The sequence below is a fragment of the Mytilus galloprovincialis genome, chromosome 13 (genome assembly GCF_965363235.1).
Source record: "Mytilus galloprovincialis chromosome 13, xbMytGall1.hap1.1, whole genome shotgun sequence".
Classification (NCBI taxonomy): Eukaryota; Metazoa; Mollusca; class Bivalvia; order Mytilida; family Mytilidae; genus Mytilus; species Mytilus galloprovincialis.
Window position 1 is genome coordinate 65,473,979 of NC_134850.1, and position 25,617 is coordinate 65,499,595.

Below are 25,617 nucleotides of genomic sequence, written 5' to 3' on the forward strand. Positions count from 1 at the left end.
GGACTATATTTTTTGTAACATAATAACATATTGATGAAAGTATGGTTATTATATTACAATATTAAAACTCAATATCCAACTTATCCGTCGAGATTTAATTCTTTGAAATCATTTGAGAAAATTTTCGAAAAACAACTATTTTTCCAAGACTGTATGGACAGCAATATCATTTATGTAAATGATACATTATTGATAATGAAAATTATGAGTTTAAAACTAAAAAAGTAACCAAATTGGATATCTGATTCTTAAAATTAAGAAAAGCAATACCAAAATAACTAATTCAAAATGAAGAAAAAGTAGTTTAATAAATAGCTGTATATAAGTTAAGAGAACAACTACATACATTAGATTCGACACATATTTATACAATTTTGATAGAATGCGATAAAGAAGGTCCAATTAGGTATCATAAGTGGTACAGAATATTTTCAAATGTGAAAAGAAACAATGTGACGCTCAATGTATGCAAAAAGGTATTTATAAATGTTTAAACGATAACAAACTGAAAATGTGTAGATGGAAACTATTACACTTTATTCTTCCAAGCAAAGTTTCATTAAAACAATGGAAAATAAGCCTTAACTGTATCTGTAAAGTTTGTAACCTTAAAGACGACTATAAATATATTTTTGTAACTTGCCACTCTTTAAATGAGTTTTTGTTGGGAAATATATAAGTTATTTAAAAGAGTTAAGATTTGTAAACATATGTCGACCTTAAAAAATATAATCAAGGGTTGAATAGATTAAAATCATGAGCTTACAGTTGTTGTGTTTACTAAAGATAAAGTACACAATTTGTTAGAATATAAGACAGAGTATATCAATCTGAAATGTGTATTATTTTTTTTAGGTTAGAATTAAAAAAAAATGATATATTAACATGATTAATAATGAAGGGAAAGAAATACTAGAAAAGATATATTCTTGTGTTTGAATGACATAATTATTATATAATTGCCAATAATGTTATTATCTATGTACTTTACCTGACTTGATTTATGATAAAATTTCAATGAGTTTTGAAAGGACCTTTTATTTGTCCTACATATCTATATATACTAGTACTTTAATCACAGATGACAACGAGGAAATATAAATCGTGTTTACTGCTTGAGACCTAAATTTTATATATACATACCTATGTGGCTAATACATTTATTGATTTTCTATCGTTCGTTTATAATGGTATTTTAAAGTTTTTTGTGTGGATTGATTACTTTGATTATTAAGTTTCTCCTTACCCAATATATAAATGTAGTAGCTACAGAAGGTATGTATACCTAAACTTAAGGTCTTAAACAGGACAAACTCTCATATTTTACACCTCGAAAATATTCTTTTTACATTTTCATTTCATTTTGAGGCGAAGAAGAAGCAAAAACGCCTGGTGTTCCTGTTTGACATCGGAAGCATAGCTATGAGGTCATCTTGTTCGGTGCCACGGACGATAACATAATTTCAAGGAATTTTCGTTTAATAAAAGTTTTACAACGTAATATAAATTAAAATTGTATTATTTGTTTATTTTCCATTAAGAAAGAGATAAACGTATTGTATTTTACGCATTGTAGACGTCCTTCGGTAGTTATACTATCGCCACTATCTGCTTACCTGTACCCAGTGTATGTAAAGTGCGGATCCTAAAATATCATTTTCACTGTATATGCCAGAAATTTTTGATGTAGAATGATAAATAACCAGACGACTTTTGTTTTATTTTTGAAGAAAATGAAGAAAATTAGTTAAAAAGTATATGTTAAGAAACACATAATACTAATAAAACAAAGTAAGAGATGCGAACGGGGTTTTTTCGCGCCTAAATCCAAATAGCTGTGAAATATATACCAAAAAGGTGAATATTTAGGACATTTCACGAACAGATCGTGCAGGTGTTTTATAACTAACAGGTAAGATGTTGTTGCAGAAAAAATATTCATTTCAACACAATTATTAAAGTTGTATAACGTAGAATAGGTTTTGTCATTCAGTTTCTTCATATTGAACTGAATTCCACTATGATGCTTTCTTTATGCGAGTCATGTTTACTGTCGAATAATGATACTATTCTTTCATTTTCACTGTAGAGCGATTCATTAGTATTGTATATGTGGCGCATTTTCACTATATGATACATTTATTTTTTTTTATCTATTACAGCGTATTTTTTTAAGCATGTAAAGCAAGACTTTAGTTAGCGTGCTTGCTTTTTTTTTTGTACAATCATTATGATAACACCCAATTTAATTCAAATATAATAATTATATAAATACAGGTTAAACTATGCCGATACATATTGTTTAAAGATGTCAATCTTATTTACAAAGTTTGTATAAACAATTATACAAACTAAGCAATCAAGTCAACCAAAGTTTTGCTTTACATGCATTAGGAAATTAGCTGTAAAGCCTTAATTTAGCCGACTTGCTCAAACAATAGATAAAGTAAGAGACGGATTTGATAAAATATAACTTACGGAGGAAAGTTTGGTTTTAAAACACTCTAAATAAATTCAATAGAAATAACATTTATTTCAAATGTATTCCATTTTTAAAATTTCTTATGAATCGTATAGGGATCTTTATCCTTGTTTTTTTTTTATCCATTTCCATATCCTTGTTTTATTTTTTTTAATCTTCATCCTATTGTTACAGTCATGCCTTCAATAACAAATGTATCCCATGCATGCATTTTTATAGACAAAAAACCTTATGGATATTTGGGGTTCTTTGACATGCTGAATCTAACCTTGTATCCAGTTTGGGGATTTTTACCAAGTTACCGAAATAGCCCACATAGAGGTCCAAAGGGTCTAAGATCATCAAACATGAATTGTAGCATGCATGTTGTGTACAATTACCCAAATGTGCATTGTTTGACCTCTGTGGTAGTATCCACTCGCGGATCTAGAAATTTTTATAAGTAGGGGTCCAATGACTACCTAAGAAGGGGCCCGCTCCAGTGATTCCATATAAAAGTAACCAAATGTTTTCCCAAAAAGGGAGCAACCCCCTGTCCCCCTAAATCCTCCTCTGGTATCGAGCTGTTCATTACGGATACATTTTTTTGTATCAAGGGTGCTCTACTTCACGTACCAATGCAAACAAAAAAGTTCGCCCACACCTTACATTTCCTGTTTTAATGACTGTGGATAATTTATGTCACATACCTTCATCTTATACAGTTAAAATCATGCAAGCAACAATCGAGTCAAGAACATTTGTTCTACCAAAACTGTCTTTTTCAGAATATGGAAATTGAAGCAGTTGAGGGTACAACTGGGGAAAGTTAATCTTTTATAAGCTTTTTTGTCACCATTGCGTTTCAAGATGCACATTTCCCAGTTTGCAAGTGTATTTATTGCGTGGAAGATAACGTCCTCACATGTACTCGTCTCTATTTTACACAGACTGCACTTAAACTCCGCAATATAAATCTTTGACTTAAAAAAAATACAGAAATATCTTTTAATTTATTTTTTAAATCAAGGAAAAACGTAATTTGAAGAATACAATATGACATTTTGAGAAGCGTTTTTGTTACAAGTTTGAAAAGCTATATATTTGATAAAGAATGAATGAGGAGTTTGTATTTCAATTTGAAAATACATTTATCATAAATTCTAAAGTCATCAACTAAGTTTTTTCATTTGTTATCTAGTGCATTTATCACATAATTCTACAATAAAAATTCCTCGCATCTTCGAAAATTCCACATCAGAAATGACTGCACTAACAGTGATAATTCATCGCATCTATAGTTAAAATGGATCGCTTTCAAAAATCGATATGCTATATTATGTTGCTTTTATAACACTTATTTGAACTTTAATGCTATGTTTGTACATAATAAAGACATATCACAATGAAAATATGTAAAAACTTTCCTTCAAATCAATTAATTTGGTATTTTCAAAACGTAAACAAATACAGTTTTCCCATGATCCTTTATTCTACAATAGACATACCCGCATATGACAGTGAAAATGAACTAGCTAAATTCGCACTTTATATACACTGGTACCGAAAATATAATTATCAATGGACGTTCAAAAAGCTTTAAATACAATATATCTTAAATCTTCAATTTGTCAAATGTTATTACACTTTGAAGGATACAAAAGGTTTCAGCATTTTCTCTAACGTTCGGCGTATCCGGATAATAAAAAAAACACTATTTCAGTGGATAGCTGATTATTTTCTAAAAATAAAAAAAAAAACGCGAAAAAAAATTATGCTTTTATCAATTTGTCTAGAGTTTTTATTGACTCTAACGTTTAAAACTTTAGCCCTCCATTTTTTTGATAATAGAAGGGATACATGTACCTATAATTTACAGTTTGAATAAAAAAAACGGACGTCAGTATAGAAAATAAAGAAACCTCAACCTCAAAAAAGAAATCGTACAAGACCCAGAGCTTATAAAGTATCAAAACAAAAACACCAAAACATTGTTTACTGTCGAAAATAAATTCGAAAGAGTGTCGCCAGGTCATGAAAGATGTCCTTTCGTCTAATTTTGAAAATAAGTGTAAGCGACTGAAATCCGACAAAAAATCTACTGATTTCTAACTAAATAGATTTCTGAATATTGACGATATTCCTATATCACATAATAAATTATTTAGAAACAAAGAAAATAGTAGGTAATACAACTAATTATAAAATCAAAAATTAAAATTAAGTACAACCAATGCGTTTTTTATACGAATCGGCTGACACAGAATCCAACAATGTGGCGCTGGTATGAGGTATATACCCCAAATTCGTAAGAATGGAATTGTACCTACATGTACAACACTATTTAAATCATCTAAATATTTAAAAGTCCACAATATACATTGGTTTAATACCTAAACTACAAAAGAAACCCGTTGAGTATCGTTTCATCTTAGTTTATAGTATTAAAGTACTAATCGTTCACTCCGGTTAACTAGTGCCTTAACGACTATTAAAAAACTTTCCATTAACACTTGTTATCAAATACATGTCAATAGTGGAATAAATATTGTTTGAGTGTAAAACAAATATTTGATGTTTTAGATAAATTACGTGCCTTTGATTCTCGAGATAGTTTTAACTGTTCACTCTTTATACTACACTTCCACGCAATTCTAACAAACTAATTTTTTTGGGTACATTAATTAGGCCGTTAGTTTTCTCTTTTGATCGTTTTTCATTATTTATTTTGGTGCCTTATATATCTGACTATGCCAAATGGGCTTTAATCATAGTTAATCGCCGTGTGGTTACCTATAGCTAGAGTTGTCTCATTGGCAATCATACCACGTCTTCTTTTGATATAATTATTTAATTTAATTACATGTTCGTTTGTAAAATGTGATAGCAAATTCGTATTCTAAGACTCATATAAAACCCCTTGGAACCAACTGCTTGGTACACTGACTGAATTTGTGATTTATTGAAGTTACTGTAAGTTTTCTCCTAAACAACACTCATTTACATTTCGGCATATTGACAGAATGTAAGTATTCATATGGACACAATTGTGATTTATGTTTCGTTTGGGATTGAGCTTTTGATTTTGCTATTTGTTTAGGAACTTTTCTTTTTGAATTTTCCTCGGAGTTCAGTATTTTTGTGATTTTACTTTTAACAGTGTTTATATATCTCAGTTCGTGTACTATGCCCATGTCTATAGTGACAATTTGGGATTCAATGAGTGTAATCTACGTACTTCTAGTAAATTATGAAGTCAGTGAATTCGTTACCACAAAGGAATAGCAACCTTAACTTAGTTCTTCCATAGAAACAAACGTTTGGCTGAGACGTTTGGCTGTACCCAATTTTTTTTTTGGTATAGTATTTTTACCGAGTCCGGAAATTTTGATACGATCTTAGTTAAACTTATCGATCCTTTAGATAAACTTATTCTGTAGAGTAAACAATTCAACATTGTAATTGAATCTTTCGATATTGTTTTTATTGGTACAAATATTGACTAATACTAACAATGACCACTGCCCTTTCCTCGATCTTGATATATATATCATTAACGGGAAGCTTAATACAAAAATTTATGATAAAAGAGATGATTTTTCATTTCCTATCGTTAATTATCCATTTTTAGATGGTGACGTTCCCTTGTCACCATCTTATGGTGTTTATATATCTCAACTTGTACGATTCGCTCGTGTATGTAACAACGTATTAGATTTTAGCGAGAGAAATTTATGTACTACTGAAAAATTATTACACCAGGGTTTTCGATATCACAAACTAGTCAAAACATTTACTAAATTTTATCATCGGTATAAAGAAATAATTCGTAAATATAACTCAACATGCAGACCTCTTATACGTTCAGGTATTTCATATCCAATCTTTTATGGTAATATTCCTTACAAAGCACACAAATGACAGTATTCACCTCATAAGCTTACAAAACCTTTAAACAGACTTATAGGGATATAGTTACGATACCGTTGTCAGGTCATTAAAGATTGCATATTTTGGCTTTAATATTGATTCACTTATAGGGTCTTTGCATTGGAACTAAACACATTTATTTAAAAAAAAAGTTATTGGCATGACACGGGTTATGTTCTTCTCATATCTTTTATGATAGTATGATACTAAACCCCTAAGGGGAGGGATTGTGCCTGATGTTCATATGACGAAGACATAATCTTTCAATCAGTTTAATTGAGGTCTGGGGCTGGCATGTCAGTTAACTGCTAGTAGTCTTTTTCTAATGTGCGTATTGTTATGCGTTTACTTTTCTACATTGGCTAGAGGTATAGGGGGAGGGTTGAGATCTCATAATAGATATAGGAAGATGTGGTGTGAGTGCCAATGAGACAACTCTCCATACAAATAACAATTTAAAAAGTAAACCATTATAGGTTAAAGTACGGCCTTCAACACGGAGCCTTAGCTCACACCGAACAACAAGCTATAAAGGGCCCCAAAATTACTAGTGTAAAACCATTCAAACGGGAAAACCAACGGTCTAATCTATATTAACAAAACGAGAAACACGTATATATTACATAAACAAACGACAACTACTGTACATCAGATTCCTGACTTAGGACAGGTGCAAACATTTGCAGCGGGATTAAACGTTTTAATGGATCCAAACCTTCTCCCTTTTTCTGAAACAATAGCATAACATCACAACAAAGAAAAACATACGATAAAATATCAATTGGCAGACTTAACTCAATCAAAAAACGTATGATTAAACAATGAACGAATAAATTTGATCTGCGATATCTGAATACAAATGTACAGTTAATTAAATATTAATAACATGTTTAACCTCACCGCAATTTTGTGCCTGTCCCAAGTCAGGAGCCTCTGGCCTTTGTTAGTCTTGTATGATGTTTTTTAATTTTAGTTTCTTGTGTATAATTCGGAGTTTAGTATGACGTCCATTATCACAGAACTAGTATACATTTTTTAAGGGGCCAGCTGAAGGACGCCTCCGGATGCGGGAGTTTCTCGCTACATTGAAGACCCATTGGTGGACTTCGGCTGTTGTCTGCTCTATGGTCGGGTTGTTGTCGCTTTCACACATTCCCCATTTCCTTTCTCAATTTTATTTGTTATCAATAAATTAAAACCATACAAAAGTAAATGTTATAAACATATGCATATTCACGGTTCTAAAAACTGTCGTATCTTGGCATTGCATAATGTACTTCCAAAGTTAGGAGACTGTAGTTCAGAGATTGTAGTTGGTTCATATCTGTCATATTTGTTTATCGTATACTGTTTTATTATAAATTAGGCCGTTAGTTTTGTCATATTTTTTGTCGGGCCTTTTATCAACGATTGAATAAATTATAATTGTTTTCAAAAAAACAAATATGACATAAAGCAACATATAAAAGTTCATTAAATAATGATTGCAACAACTCATTCATGGGTCCATAGGTGGCATCCTACAAGACAAATATCTGTTCCTATCCGCAATATCCAACTATTGTGCCTCTTACAAGCATATTGATCGAACGAATTTGCAGTATGCAAATTATGAAAAGATCCAATGGATTTTAAATTCGAATTACCTATCTACTATTTATAAACAACATGATATTTTTACTATATCGTCGCCTTTGATTGGAGATATGTTTAAGAGTTTCATTTCACATTATAAAGTGTTTTCAATTATCTTACCATTATTGAAATATTACTCACACATACCTCGTATTTTTGGGGTGAAAATATTTCTGATGTATAAAGGCAAAGGCAGTATACCGCTGTTCGAAATTACAAACTTAAACTTAGGGAAACACATCACACAACGACACAACAGAAACACAACACTTAAATGCAACACACACATAAAAGAACTATAATATAAAAATTGTCATTTTCCTGACTTGGTACAGACGTTTTAAGAAAAATGGTGGATGGAAACTGGTTTTATGGTTAGCTAAATCTCCCGCTTTTATGGCATCGTTGAATATAATATTTAAATGACAACATTACATGACTGGACTACAATACAAATAAATATAATCGTTACTGATGTGTAGTCGCGTTTGTGCAGACGAACAGAGTGTATGAATTCTTTCTTTGGATTCTGAAAGCGTTTAAATTTAATAAAAGTCGTATTGATTTATATTTTCAATAGGACTGGACAGTGATGGCAGACAATTTAAAGCTTTGCAGTACATGTGATGTACGTCATCTTACAAAACCCTCGACTACATGGTGTTCCGAATGTAACCAGGCTTTGTGTGATGATTGTAAGGATTATCACAGTGTTTTCAGGGCCACTCAAAACCATGAGACAGTTGAAATTGGTTGTTATCTCTCACTATCTGAGTCGGTTAACGTTTACAGTAGCCACTGTAATATACACAACGATAGATACCAGCTATATTGTCAGACACACGACACACCTTTCTGTCTATTCTGTGTTGAGGAACATAGTGGATGTAAAGATATAATCCCACTCAGTAAGAAGACGAAAGACATAAAAACATCAGATACTTGTAAAGATACAGAACATAGTTTAGAAGATATTGATGAGAATATACGTAAAATTGAAACAGTAGTGAAAAAAAATCTTAAGGTTTTGCATGAAGAAAAGGGAGCAGTTCTAGACAATATAAGTCGAATTCGGCAGGACATCAATAATCACCTAGACAAGTTAGAAAAAAGCTTTATAAATGAGGTATCGAAAATTGCTGAACAGTCTGCCAAAAACATGCAAGACACTTTAAAAATGCTGAATGAAAAGAAAACCAAAGGTTTAGAATATCAAAAACAATTTCAAGACATTAAGAATCATGCATCAGAACTTCAGACTTATCTTGGTCTTCGGCAAATTTCCACAGACATTTCAACAATGGAAATCAGTTTGCGATCGATGATTGAAAACGGATCCCTGGATAAAGTTTTATTGATATGTTCAATAACGAAGACATTGAAAGATGTAAAAAGAAACATCCAAACCTTTGGAACTATACACAATAAGAAGATCTCCGCGAGTATGGCACTCATTAGGAAAAAAGATATACAGGCTCAAATAATTGGAGTTAGTCCAAAGTCAATCCATGATATCAAAATGAAATTGCTTCAACAAATTGATATCGAATCAAAAAACATAATGGGATGTGATATTCTTCCTGATAGGAGAATGGTCTTTAGTAGCTATAATACTGGTAGAAATGTAATAGTTATCACTGACAGCGATGGAAAACAACTTTCTGAAATTCCCGTATCTTTATCGCAACCATTTGATGTCACGTCTATAGATAATAAGACTGTAGCTGTAACTTCCGGAATATCTAATCAAGGAATACATTTGATCGACGTAGAGAGTGGAACCGTTACAAAAAAGATATCTACAGAATATCTATGTCATGGTATTACACATAGAGATGGATTGTTATTCTACTGTGTTATGGGTATGGGAATATATAGGTTTACTATAAAGGATTCAAATGTTAAACGCATTGTAGCATGTAATTTGTCCGACTGGTCATATATATCATCGTTCAATGACAAATTATATTATGCACAAAAAAACAAAAACACAGTAACATGCTGTAATATCGATGGGAAGATACATTGGACATTTAAAAACGAAAGTATTTTAGTCTATCCCGGTGGTTTAACTGTTGATAACGACGGATACATTTACATTGTCAGCTATCAACACTACAGTGTTGTTGTACTTTCTCCGGATGGTCAACAGTCTAGAACACTTTTATCAGGACATAGTACGCTTCAAAAGCCCTCGGCAGTTAAGTTTGATAAGGAGAGACATTATCTGCTGATAACAAATGAAAGCAAAACTGCAATCATTTTCGAAATGAACTGATGAGTTATAGTTTAATTAAAAGCGCTTTGTATGCTTCAAGTGATTTCTTGTTGTCATTTGTGTTTTATTATAAGTGTTATGTAAGTTATGTTAGAAATAAGAAATGTGGCCGGATTTAATATATAAAAAAAGAAGATGTGGGATGATTGCCAGAGAGACCAAATGACACAAAAATTAGCATATTTAGGTCACCGTACGGCTTTCAACAATGAGCAATGCCTATACCGCATAGTCAGCTCTGAAATGACTAATGTAAAACAATTCAAACGAGAAAACTAACGGCATAATTTATGTATAAAAAATGAACGAAAAACAAATATGTAACACATCAACAAACAACAACCACAGGCTCCCGACTTATCGAAGTTTGTCTAATGCTTAGTTCGTTTCTAAGACAGAGCTATGCATCAATCAAATTAAGGTCATCACTCAAGAAATGTTATGGTACCAATCATGAGCTGATTGGCCATTATGACAAAAGTGTGTCAGAAATCATATATGATATTCTTATTCAGTCATAATAACCTTCTATCATTACCGAACTGAACAAAGAAATAACGAGACGGGTGCCGTATACGGTGAAGTAATGCTTACCCTTCCAGTGCACCTGATTTCACTTTTTAGTGGAGTTCGTGTTGTTTCTTATTTATTCTTATTCTTATTATTAATAACTGTTGATATAAACGTCCTTTGGTTTTTTGAGTCTTTGTTTACTCCTCGGTTTTGATTGTTATTGTCCTTGTCAACTTAGAATGAATAGAACCCACCTGACACGTACAGGGTTTGATGTAACAATCACAGTGATGACATGCTAGTGATACAGGGGATAAACACACCAGAGTACTAAACCACTTAGTCCTTATACGATTGCTCGTGCTTTTAATTTTTAATGGGTATATTTATGTAATCAGGTCATATAACCAACGGGTGTCTTCGATTTCTAACTTTTTACAATAACGATAAAAAACAAAGACGAAGCAATGAATAATAGTAATGAATATGTTGTCATTTGATGGCCAATGGACAGTCCCAATGTACGTTTTTAATTGTCTTATACATCCGTGTTCAAATACATTATTTCTTTGATAGGGTACATATTTGTTTTTCGTTCATTTTTTTTTTATACAAATAAGGCCGTTAGTTTTCTCGTTTGAATTGTTTTACATTGTCATTTCGGGACCTTTTATAGCTGACTATGCGGTATGGGCTTTGCTCATTGTTGAAGGCTGTACGGTGACCTATAGTTGTTAATGTCTGTGTCATTTTGATCTCTTGTTGATAGTTGTCTCATTGGCAATCTTACCAAATCTTCTTTTTTTTTTTTTTTTTTTTTTTTATAGTTCTCTTTAAATTGGGACTGCTATTTAGCCGTCAAATGACCACATAATCATTACTATTATTCATTGCTTCGTCTTTTTGTAATCGTTTTTGTAAAAAGTTAAAAATCGATTTTTGTTAAGCAAACATTGAAAATACGTTGGAAAATATGACTTATTCTATTCATTTGTCATCGATTTTGGTATAGTGTCCTGTTTGTTGTTAATGTCATCTAAAACATTGAAACAAATTAAAGATAGTTATGTAATATATCTTTTTTTTGTAAAATTAGTATAAAATAGTCAAAAGATTGTAGCTAGGTTAAACATGTTTGGCGGGCGCCCAACGATAGGTTTCGGAACACTTAAAGATATATAGGATTTTTGTTTTCTTATTTGTTGTATACATCAATCGCAAAATAAAAACGCAAAATACAAATGTCACATCTAATACAACCTATCAATTATAAATTAATTGGAAAAAATTGATAATTCGAGTTATGACGATGATCAGAAAGACCCTCGCCTCGTATTTGGTGTAATTGCTGTTTACGCTTTAAATGTACAATGATCAATAACTTGAATGTTATCTATTATTTATGTCGTTAGTTTGTATTTAATCAAACATGAATAGAAATGACGACAACTATAACATGTATAATCACAGAAATATTGAACGGTTACACAAATTAAACTTTATAATGAAAATGTGTTAACTAATAGCGATATCATTTTAATTAGTTGATTTGTTGTTAAATGTCTTTTTCACCAACGCTTACACAAAATATATAAACTGCAAAGAATACACATTGTAGTCATCTGTTAGAACTATTTCGTTAAATGATTCTGGCCACAAAAATTAATTCTGAAACAGGTCAAATGACATATTTTTTATTCTATGATTTAAAAAAGACAATATGAAACATCGTCGTCATACGATTATACGTGTTTCTCTGTGTATTTTCTATTTATGATATAACCTAGATAATTTCAATTAATCTATTGCTATTGATCCCTTATCGATTTGGACGCAGATGTTGATTAAAAGTATAAGCATCTAGCGACGTAATAGTTGCTTTAAACAGCATGGCAATAAATGACTGAGGTTTAATAAGAACTCAAGTTTGGAAAGAAAATAGTGTAGACGATAAATGTGCACTCATCGCTGAAAGAAATTTAAATATCTCATCATAATTTTGATCCCGTAAAGTATATATCAATGCCATATTTGTCATGTCGGGACCTTTCAAACCGGACAATAAGGTATGAGTTTTCTGGTTCTTGGAGGTCGCATGGTGGCCTGAATTGGTTACATCCACTTTGATTGAAAACTGATGGAAAGCTGTCTCATTCGCAATCATTCTGTATCAAATTGTTCTTTTTGTATAGACAACAAAACTTAAACAACAATCAACATATGTGTTGTGTAAATGTTTTTATTTTGTACAGGTTATTACTTGTACAAAAACTTTGTACGAGTAATTACTTGTATGATGCTATCATACAAGTTATTACTTGTACAAATATAATTGCACTTGTAATTACTTGTACATTTTTTGTTGAGAAAAAGATAACAACTTGTACAACACATTATCTTTGAGTTATGTTTGTTTCGTCTTTTGTTTTAAATGTTTTATTAAAAAAATCCTTTCTTTGGGTTTGTAAGTAAAGGATTTTTTTGTCGGTTGTCATGTATTTTTTTTTCATTTTCTTTTTTCTCTTTTTATGGCACCCTCAAAGGAGTTGGGGTGACGTATTGTTATTCTACGTTTCTTTTTTTTATGTCACCCTGACGGAGGTCGGGTGACATATTGTTATTGTACGATTCTTTTTTTCTTATTATTTTTATTCCACACTTTTTGTCTGGCTTAGTTCTCGGAATTGAATGGACCAATGTTGATGGAACTATAACATAATGTTAATCACCATGTGTAGTTTTGCACCTTACCTTGGAATTAAAAAAATGGCTGCCATTGCCATGGAAACAGCAAAAATGTGAAAAATAGAAATGTGTTCCAATTTATATGAAACTTCTATGATATTAAGAGACTCATGCACACTTCAACATGGTACATTTTTTTTTCAACTGGGGGGTCTCTAGACATAATTTGAGGGGGTGAATTTTTCATGGAACATTCCAGAACATAAGTGTTAAAGTAGTTCTACAGACATTAAATGTTATATAATTGTATATTATTATGGGGAGAACAATATGCAGTAGTAGTTTGACTTTGGAATTTTTAAAATGGCGGCCGTTACCATGGAAACAGCAAAAATATGAAAAACTCCAAAATGCTTCAAAATTAATGAAACTTAAAACAAATGTTGCCTTGCTAATGTATACTTGACTTTTGAGTTTTTAATTTCAAAAATGGCCGCCGTTGCCATGGAAACGGCACAATTGTTGAAAACAGAAAAACGTACAGAAAGCTATGAAAACTGACAGAAAGATCTTTTGTTATGGATATATCTGCATTTACTGATGGAACATTTCGAAATGGCTGCCGTTTAGTGGCAATTGGGAAACCAGGGTGACATCCGCTATTGCTTGCAATGGCAATTCTAGTTCTTATTATTTTTCTTGCACAAAATTTTGTCCGTGCGAGATCTTGGAATACAATGGACCAATGTTTATGGAACTCTACTATAACGAAGACCCCCATGTGAAGTTGTGCACCTTGCTATGAAATTGCACAATTGTGAAAAAATCTAGATTTTGGTTTTGGTGAATTATTACGTTATGCTTAAACTCAGAATCATTATATTTTAATTAATACAATGTAGGTGCCCACTATATACTGGTTTTGGTATGATTTTTGCAATCACTGGAACTACCATGTTGCCATGGAAACCACACCAAAATTTCAAAAATATCAAAATACTCCAAATTTTTTGAAACTTCACAATAACGATAAGCAACATTGGTAGATGTGGAATTTGGTGTTGGAATTTCTAGTTACTCTGCCGTTACCATGGAAACAATGCAAAAAGGTCAAAAATTAAAAAAAAAAATCAAAATGCTGCAAACTGGATGAAACTTTACAGAAATGGTAACTGGCATGGGTAGAGTTGCCTTTTGAAGTTGGAATTTTCAAAATGGCTGCCGTTACCAGGGAAACAGCAAAAATTTCAAAATGCTTTAAACTTAATGAAACTTTGCAAAAATGTTACCAGACATCTGTGGATGCACTCTTTGACTTTGGAATTTTCAAAATGGCTGCTGCTCACCTGGCAATGGAGGGAAGTTGCCATATGTTATTGCTAGCAAATACAAATCTAGTTTGTTTTTGTTTTTGTTGGTTTATTTTTGCATAGTAGATATTATTCAGTGTATGTATTTTTGAAATGTAAACTTTGTTTTTATTTTTATTTTTTAAAGTGTGTATTAGTATTATTTTTAAATGTTAGAAGATTACAAACAAAAGACGGACCAAAGTAACAACATAAGATAACATGACACCTTGATCATATTCAACTTGTTACCAAAAATTATGGACTACTGGTGCAAAGTGACAAAGTCATTTTTTTCTGCTACATTAAAAAAAATCATATTTTTTTTCTCAAGAAAACCATCAATGTACGGTCTTCAAAACGGAGCCATGGCTCGCACCGAACAACAAGCAGCATAGTCTATAATTGTCTATATATTATTTATATCTTAAATGTTCGTTATATCTAGCATCCTTCTGGAACATGATAATGTTACAGTTCATCCGTCGGCTCTTTTTATAATGTTTTATTCAGTTTTATGATTAAGTTATTGTTTTATCAAACTTAACAAAATCACGTAGTTTCTCGAAAGATATCATTGTAAAGGTATAAATTAAGTCGAATCGACTTAAAACTCGTACAAGTTCTTTTTTTTAAAGATTACTATGTTAATGTGATGTTTGATCATGTTTAAGTACAGTTTCTACCCAAAATTTACTGTATATATATAAATTAAAAGGTCAATTGTTCATGAACAATTGAAAAGTCTTTCCTTTTTTCTTTTATTAATTGCCTTCTTAGTTAAAAAATATATGGTTTCTAAGGACTTTTATGTTCATAACAAGTGGTTGCTAAGGACAAAAATCATTCCTAAGGATAAAAATATTACTACCAGTATAAAAAATGTCATTCGTACTATTCTTAGTATTTAAAGTTAAAACAATAAGTGATTGCTAAGGACTTATATGTCGTTGCTAGGGACAAAAATATCATTTGACAGTATTAAAAATTTCATATTCATATTATTCATAGCCTTCTAAGTTCATTTTGACAATAGTACATTTCTTATTTAGGATAACTTATGTTAATTCGTGTATGTTTTGATTTTAATATCATCAATAGGTCATATTTTGGTTCTTTAGGAGTCCGACAAAACTGTCTTGTTTAAAAAAAAATATTTATCCAATTAAATAGCATGGCTGCCATGGCTTCAAATAGAAAACTAAAAACAGCGATTGTCCTGCATATTGAAATCCATAATATATTGACGGAACTTTAAAAACGCAATAAAATATTTGCTATGAAAGCCTACTGATTACGTAATCGTATTACCTTATTTTAATTACCTGCGATGATTAAACTTTTTCGACGGTATTTGAAACCTTAAGCTGGGGTCACACATTCACGATTTGTACTGCCGTTCTTGACAGGACCATTCCCGATTAAAATTTGTCAAAAGTCTGATCAAGATCCTGTGAATCGTGGATGGAAATTCGATTTGTATCTTTCGCCAGGTAAAATTCTACCGAGTCTGTCACGACTGCGTCCCGATTCTACCGAATGTAATCCGACAGAGATCAGATAGTGACAAGACAGTGAACCGACGCTGACGGAAGTTATCCGTTCGAAAACTGTCGGCATAATCGGGATGATCAAGTACTGTCGGAACGTAATCCTATCACGGTCCGCTCTATCGCATTGCAAACGGCTTTGTCTGGTCTCAGTCGTATTGTATTCTGTTATTGTCGGGACCTCTCCAGATCATTCCCGTTCCACAGGACACCGTCCCGAATACACAGAACATTGTTAGGAATTCGATCCGATACAACAGAATCTGTCACGACATAGGCACGATTGTAATCCGACTAGACAAAATCGGCTGAGTTTCCCCGAATGTTACGGGACGCACCTAACTGTCGGGGTGCTTTGCCGAACTATTCGGACCCTTCCCGACCAGTAGGAATCTGTTACGAACTAAAACGACTGCGTTCAGACAATAATAGGACATTCCAGATAATTGAGGATACTAATCCGACTTTTTCACTTTTCGTGTCGTATCGCTGTCTGATCTTAAACGGGAGCAATAATCGGCAATGTGTGAACCCCGCATTAAGGCCATACAAATATTTGAAAAATAGTAGGTAGTTTTATATGCTCTCTGTGCTGTTGCTAGAATATTTCATATTCATATGCAATTATTTATTTTATTAACAAATCGACTCCTGTAATGATGATTGTATCTCGTTTTGCCAAAATCGGTTAAAAGACTAATACAACAAGATATGATCTACGATTCAACATCAACAATATTGTCAATTGAATGGTTATTGAAATGATCGTCATTGAATAAAGACATGCTGCCCCTTTTAGGCTATAATAATAAATCCAAAAGATTATAGATAGAGATACATTATGTAACGACGTGACTTCAGACACTGGTATGTGTAGTGAACAAGCTAGTTAGAAAATAAACTCTTTTTCTCGTTTGAATTGATTTACATTGTGATTTAGGGGCCTTTTATAGCTAACTATGCGGTATGGGCTTTGTCCATTGCTGAAGGCCGTATGAGACATAAAGCTGTTAGTTTCTGTACCATTTGGTCTCTTGTGGAGGATTGTCAGTGGCAATCATACCATATCTTCTTTTTAACATTGTCAGTAAAGGAAATTATGGAAAGAAATCTTTTCAATATAAATATTAGTACATTCATAAGTTTAGCATTTTGAATATTGACGAAATTATAAATCATTTTAAAACTGTCATTCCATCTCCTTTGGAAAAGTTGACCTGAGATGGGTTAACCTTTTTTATGTCCCTTTTGGTCACATGACTTGTCACGTGTTCAAGTATTACTCCTTAGCATGATTTTAAAATGTAGGTGCCGATAGTTCGCGATTAAGGCAGAAAGAAAAGCTAATCGGATTTACCAAATTAATATAAACTGCAGTGTGTGTGCAATGTTATTATGCCTTCTAGTATTATAATTATATATATATAAACAGGTAAATAATAATAAAAAAAGACAAATGGAACGAGGAAAGCAGTTTTAATTTCTTGACTCTTTCCTTTTAAAACCTCGCAATATGAGTATAGCTAGTATTGGATCCGTAATACTAATGAAAGAAGAAAGTGACAAGTTGACAACAAAGAATATATAGGGACAGATTAGACATGATAGATGTTCCATTGATAAAAAAAACAATCACTGGAAATGCGATATGTTTTTGTTTTTGAGATAGTAATCGTTATTCGTTCTCCATAAACTATTGCTTGTTATGTGATTATTAAGTAACCTATGCAATCTAAACAAAGAAATTAAACTAATCTCACTTGGATTTGCAGTTTAAAAAATAATAATCAAGTAACCTCAAATTGTTATTAAATCTGTTTCAAATATGTGTATTTGGAACGTAACTTAATAAAACTACATAAGCTGTATCATTAATATTTTTAAACGATTAAGGCCCGTAGCCAGGAATTTCCAAGGGGGGGGGGGGTCGTTGGACTCATGAACTCGACTTTAACAGTCACAATTTGAACAAAACGTTGACTTTAACAGTGCTTATTTGATTCCAAGGGGGGTTCGTCATAACCCCCTGAACCCCCCTGAGTACGGGTATGCGATTGAACCCAATCTCAACAGTAAGTATTAATAACAACAGTTATTTGAAACCGTACATTACATTTTGAAAATGGTTTTGGAAATATATTACGGGAAACATGTTCTTTATTTTTAATCAAAATCTTTTACAAATTGGTCATTTCAGTAGATATTTCATATAGGCCTATTACATTTTTGCACGTATATAAATTCGCTAATCAAAACTACGTTAGCTATATTAATGATAGTTAACTATTGGTAACATGTCATGTTTTACGGTGAAAACAACAGTAATCTAATACCAACAGATATTTTAAACGGTTTATTAATGTAACACATGGTGACTTCACATCCGTCCTACTCTCAACAATTCTATCAAAATAACCTTCTCTGAATTTATCATCAGGGTTTGGGTTTACTTAAAACTTGAATTCTTGTTGTGAACTTTGGATACTTCGAGACTTTTCTGTTTTTATAACTGTTTTGAAAAAAAAATTATCTTTCCAAATATGTTATTTGAATAGTAATGACTTCCGCGTTCTTCTTGAAAGGTATTTGTTTAAAATTCTATGAAAAAAACCCAATCAATACCAATATTATGGTAAAGTGAATTAACAGAAATACTGTTAGTGCCGTTTTTACACTGTCCAGTTGATGTTGGAGTTTTACAGCTTGGTATTTCAGTCTAGTGCATATAATGTTATATAAGTTGTAATTGGCTATTAAATAAAGGCAACAGTAGTATACCGCTGTTCAAACTCATAAATCCATGGACAAAAAACAAAATATTAACTATTTTATTTCATACTACTCTATGGTCTATTTTGACCTGAAGACACAATGTTCAACCTATTTTAATTGAAGAACAATGAGGGTCTTTAATCAAATACTTTTAGATCTTCTTCTTGGCCTTATGTATGTAAAAAAAGTGAAAGGCGGTTGTACTGAGTTATAATTGAAAGGTATAAAGTTGGTATAGTCATTTAATATACTAAATAAGTTAATATCTTTAATTATTAAAAAAAAACATTTTACTTTACAATCTTTATGGATACAGAGGAACCACTAATGGTGCTAACACTGTAATTGTACATTCATATATGGAGCTAAAGTGAGATTGTATCACACAATCATGTTTTGAACAAAATAGTTATCAAAGGTACCAGAATTATAATTGAATACGCCAAACGCGCGTTTCGTCTTCATTAGACTCATCAGATCAACATATTTTAAAGCCAAACAAGTACAAAGTTGAAGAGCATTGAGGACCCAAAGTTTCAAAAAGTTGTGCCAAATACGGCTAAGATAATCTATTCCTCGGATAAGAAAATCCTTAGTTTTTCGAACAATTCATAGTTTTGTTACACGAAATTCATTAAAATAATTATATAATTGATATTCATGTCAACACCAAAGTGCTAACTACTGGGCTAGTGATACCTCGGGGAAAAAACGTCCACATAAAACAGACCGTTTGTTTTCTTTTTTGAATTGTTTTAAACTTGTAATTTTGGAGCCTTTGTTCATGTTGTTATGCCCACGTGCATAAGGATTGCCTAATAGGAATTATATGTATTCATTTTTAAATAATCTGAATATGATTGAATGCCTAAACATTGTTATCCTTGGTATTAATATTTATAATAGAAGGATTATTAAGGTTGTATACGGACAAACTTTTTATACATATAAATTAACGTTAAAGTTTGAGGAAAAGATCGAGCGCTCCCATGATTAATAAAAAATTATCCTAGTCGTCATTATACACACGTGCTAGGAAAAGGAGTTTGGAAATATACAACCGTATGAAGACATACGATTAAAGGGAACATCACTGATAAAAACATTTGTTAATTTGATATATTTATTGTGTTTGGTTAATTTGTATTTTCCTTGCAATTTACGTCTAGTTTGAATGCATGCAATCAAGTGCCATTTAATGCATATTATATAAATATCGTTTATATTGGAAACATTTATGTAAATATTTATAGTAGATACAATCTTAAAGAGCAAGAAAACTAACAACAAAACAGAGTTTGTATTTGATGAACTTTAAATAAAATAGTAATGCATATCAACTTTCATTTCAAGGATATACTTGTTTCTTTTAATTTCATTGCACAAGTGACACAGTTTAAGCCGCTAATGGAGTTTCAACAGAAAATTCCATTTTCTATATTTTCAGAAATGCAAACGTAGACTTTTTGAACTCAAAACTGCATTAAAATCCATTTGTAATCTTGCTAAAAAACAAAATTTGACTAGACTCATTTGACTCAGTCCCCCCAGTGTTATACATCAGAAAATGTAGACCGTATTAAAGATTGAGCATGGGTTCCTCTTTACGGAGCCCAACTATCATGACTATGCTGGTTTGTTGGACATTAGCATAATAATCCTGCTGATAATTTTGTTTTGGAAAATAGAATAATTCTAACATTATTTTGTCGGTGTGTTAAAGCTTTGATTTTTCCATTTGACAAGAGACCTCCCGTTTCTAGTTTCCATGGAGTTTGATATTTTTTGATATTCGTCTTTTTTGTACTTCAAGAATTCAAAATGCATATGGAGGGCATTTCAAAATCTTACTTGCTTTAACCCCATTTCAAAATCCGTATGGAGGGCATATACTTGTTAACATATAGTTAAGGTTGTTCATTGATTAATATTGACATTAATTGTAAAATACTACACAACATATTGTGTTGTAAGATATGAATACATAACCCCCGTCTAAGTGTTTTTTCAAAGAACCCCTTAATAAACCTAAATGGACGATCCATCAAAATACGTTAAACAAAATTGACAAAGGTTTACAGACTGTACATTTGATAATCGATTCTGTAGAACGGAAGAGTTATGGTGCGAAAAGTTACAACAATAAATAAATTTAAGAAGAACAAGAATATCATCGATCTACCATTGTAAAAATAAGAATAGAAATGATAATGATGGATTGCTTATTGTCTTCTTTATTTAACAGATAATAGATATTATTCAAATAACTGTTTAGAAGAAAATGAAAACAGATTAACCTGAAAATTTTAATCCTAGATCTTCTGAAATGTTTAATTTGTAACAATACACCACATTCATTAGGTAAATATCTTAACGAGTAATACATTTTAATATTTAACCCGTTAGACAATTAGCTACTTTTAATGCCAAAAGAATTTGAAACCGTAAATAAATGTAACACATGGTGGCACCATTTGTTATTAAAAAAATATACAATTTTCCACGAATTTGTCATCAATGTTTTTAGATTATTTACCTATAGTTGAAATAATATTATGTTTTTGGTAATTGTAGACTGTGTGTGGGTTATTTTGGCATCTATTTGAAAAGTATTACTTTCACATTCTTTGAATATGATATATTTTTGTTTTTGTTTTTGTTTCTTCAATCAATAGTTAAGTTTAAAGTTAACGAATAAATGACAAAACGAACATTGTAGTTAGTTTTTATTTGGATTTCTATAGATCGAAAAGGTTAGAAATATTTTAAGGTAACATTTTAATTTATTAATTTCTTGATCAGTAGTCATAAGAAATATCTAATGTTAAAACTAAACATTTTTCTTCCATTTCATTATAAGGCAATTATTCATTATTGGGTGGCCTCTATGAGTCTGATAAATTGAATATGGATTGAGTAATTAGAAAAAAATGTTAAGAATCCATAATTCCGTAGATACAATCGGTATACAATGCACGAAAAAGAACTATACCTTGGCAGCATTATAATGACCCCACCTAAAATGATTTAAAAAAAAATGCCTAACATTGATCATCTTGTTTAAGTAAATTGCATGGTGATTTGATAAAGGTGAGTTATAGTGAAATATTGATATTTTTTTTATTTATTATACTTTTAATAGTATAATTTATCAAAAACATATTTCATGACAACCTGAAAGGTTAACTGCGATATAAAAAAAGTATCAGTTATTTAGTCCAGCAGTAGATACGTGTTGAGGATAGCCTATTTGGTAGTTATGAATTCACAAATAAAAAACAATACGCGATCAAATTTGCGACGATGAGACCGAAGAATATTTATAAAATCATTGTGCAATAGTTTTGAATTAATTGCATCCATTCTTCATTGTATCGTTCTAGTGTCTCTGTATAAAGATATAGGAAGATGTGGTGTGAGTGCCAATGAGACAACTCTCCATACAAATAACAATTTAAAAAGTAAACCATTATAGGTTAAAGTACGGCCTTCAACACGGAGCCTTAGCTCACACCGAACAACAAGCTATAAAGGGCCCCAAAATTACTAGTGTAAAACCATTCAAACGGGAAAACCAACGGTCTAATCTATATAAACAAAACGAGAAACGAGAAACACGTATATATTACATAAACAAACGACAACTACTGTACATCAGATCCCTGACTTAGGACAGGTGCAAACATTTGCAGCGGGATTAAACGTTTTAATGGATCCAAACCTTCTCCCTTTTTCTGAAACAATAGCATAACATCACAACAAAGAAAAACATACGATAAAATATCAATTGGCAGACTTAACTCAATCAAAAAAACTTATAAATACAGAATGATTTAAACTACTTTTGACTGCTATTAATGTACAAATGGTTAAAATCCTATACGTCGAAGAATTTCACAGGAACAAATAATACATTTTCAAAAGGACAATATCTATAAAGTAAGTCAAGCTGTTAATCGCCCATGGTATAGATCACGTGTCAAAGAATTTATAAGAAAAAGATTAGTACAGATCTGCCAAGGCTGCATATTTCCTCAAAGAACAATTTGATGAAATGATGAAAATGAAAATGAACAAAGATTTTATACAATAGCATGGATTTCGTCTAATTTCAGATGAATTTTCTATTTACTTGTCTTATTGCCTGTACTGTATGCTCATATATTGCGGGTAAGTATACGATAAAGTATATGTTTAGTTCTGTTATTATCATACCTTGATTTTGATGGAATAGAAACTCGAGATGATTGGATTACAAATATAATCTAACATAAGAGGGTCACGACAGCTTACTAGTTATAAAAACATCTACTCAAGTCCAGTCATTTGCAATAATTCGAGGTGTATGATGTAATTTTACGAAGCAAATCAGGACGCTCACAAGTTTGTTCATATATTTTGTGACGAAACAACTGCTATAAGGACGTGCAAACGTAAATAAATGTATTCCCTAGTTATTTGAAACCGTAGTGCATCCTATAACTAACTCTTAATCATTTATTATAATAAAGGAAACATGTATAAAAATTTCATAATTGTATATGTAACAGTTTTTCTTGCTTTTGACAGTCGGTTCTCTAATCGAGAAGAGAAACTTGGTGCAGCTCCGAAATCAGATAAAGCACGTGTTTGGATCTAGAAGAGTTGGGGAACTGAATGGTTATGGGTGTTATTGTGGCTGGGGAGGAAGTGGTACACCGGTAGATGGCGTTGATAGGTAAATATATCATACTTATAGGATAGCTCATATAGTCGCAGAATGATTTTGTTCCATTTATAAAAATTCATCAGTTTTCTTTGGATCGAATCGCATAAAAATGTAAAAGTGTTTGCATAAATTTATTGTTTTCAGGACGAAGTAATATTTTTTATATTTAGATGTTGTCAAGCTCACGATCGTTGCTATGGCCGAAATTCTAGTTGCTCACCAAAATGGAATATCTACTCGTACTCATTCCAGGGGAATACAATGATATGTAAAGGTAAATCGTGACTTCTGTGTTTTAAAATAAGACCCGAGAAAATTATTTGATTAAACAAAAAGATCCTAACAGTACGGGAAGTTGAAACTATTTGAATTGAAATTATTTGCTATTTTTTTTATAATTTCAAAGAACTGTTCATTTTTGCACCCAATTAGAATAACAAAAAGAAACACTCATTTCTTAATCAAAGTGCTTACAGCAAATTATTTTTTATAAATTCAAAACGATCAAATGCAAATCAAAGTCTTTAATAATCTTTTTGATTTTTTAATTTCTTTATGAATTGAAAAAAAATTTACATCAGCTCCATGAAGAAAAGGAACTGGGTTTACTAATCTAATTTGTCGACTTAGATTTTTTGAACTTTGTTTAAAAGATAAAGGATAAAAGATCAGGTAAAAGGTCCACCTTTGACTAGACGCAGCTGTCTGCTATTTTTTTTTATTAATTATTAGTTAATAATGTACGTAGCGGCTATAGTATTGAGTCACTTTGTCCAGGTTATATTTGAAAATTGTTAAAAACGGGATAACAACTTGCTACTGATTATTATTTGAATGTTACTCCTGTATAAACAATTGACAAGGATTATTTAAATACATACATGGGTTTCATATTGAAATTCTCAGATCTACTTTCGTTTCTTTTTAGATAAATCTGGATCGTGTGACCGAAATGTCTGTATCTGCGACCGGGATTTTATTCACTGCCTGCGAAGGAATACGTTTAACCGTAGTAATATGGATCGATGCTGAAAATGACGTTGATTTAAAATTCTTCTAATAAAAATATAATAAACAATATTTTTAATTGTATTGTTGATGGTAGACCTTTGATAGTTTCTGTTTCGCATGTTTACTCTTTTTATAAATGCAGGACGATTTTACTCTGAACTTATTGTACATACATTATAATAAATATATCTGACGACTGTTTGTTGTACTGTACATATCTATTGGTCGATGTGTTGTGCCGTTGTTGTCTAATTGATGTTTATTACATCAGTTCACAATTTGTGTTTTCTTTTCGGCTAAAAGCATAATACATAATAGATTTTATAATATTCATGTTCTTCTTTCATAGGCATGGTATGTGGTGGTGTTAAACTAGTGTTATGTAAACATTTACAACCCCTAACGCACACTACTTCATCACCTATCCACATAACATATCTCCACTATATACCATGTATGGTAAACGCACACATGTTATCCTGCAATTCTTTTTTGTTTGTTTTTGCATTTGTGTTGTTGGGTTGTTGTCTAATTAACGTTTATAATATTTGTCGATTTGTCATTTACTATTTATACCCCTTCAGAGTTCATAAGTTATGATACATGATGTTAACCTTTCCATTTGTTTTAGTTCGTTGGATTCCGATTGTTTCACTACGTTAGTATATGATTGAGAAACTTTCAATAAAATTATGTTGTCTTTGTGATATCTCGTATAGTTATAG

The 25,617-nt window shown here is 31.5% G+C and overlaps 2 long non-coding RNA genes across 4 annotated transcripts; both read left to right on the forward strand.

The window, feature by feature from the left end:
• The first annotated feature begins 1,189 nt into the window (after nucleotides 1–1,189).
• Nucleotides 1,190–10,343, forward strand: LOC143056727 (uncharacterized). The gene is made up of 2 exons (XR_012972479.1): nucleotides 1,190–1,275; nucleotides 8,607–10,343. It is a non-coding gene; the product is annotated as an uncharacterized LOC143056727 (long non-coding RNA).
• An 11,509-nt stretch (nucleotides 10,344–21,852) lies between these two features.
• Nucleotides 21,853–24,961, forward strand: LOC143056531 (uncharacterized). 3 transcript variants are annotated; one of them, XR_012972391.1, is made up of 5 exons: nucleotides 21,853–21,891; nucleotides 23,289–23,343; nucleotides 23,743–23,890; nucleotides 24,052–24,155; nucleotides 24,810–24,961. It is a non-coding gene; the product is annotated as an uncharacterized LOC143056531 (long non-coding RNA). The 3 variants fall into 3 exon arrangements; XR_012972389.1 differs by having other exon boundaries at nucleotides 21,866–21,943; XR_012972390.1 differs by having other exon boundaries at nucleotides 21,877–21,926.
• The last annotated feature ends 656 nt before the right edge of the window (nucleotides 24,962–25,617 follow it).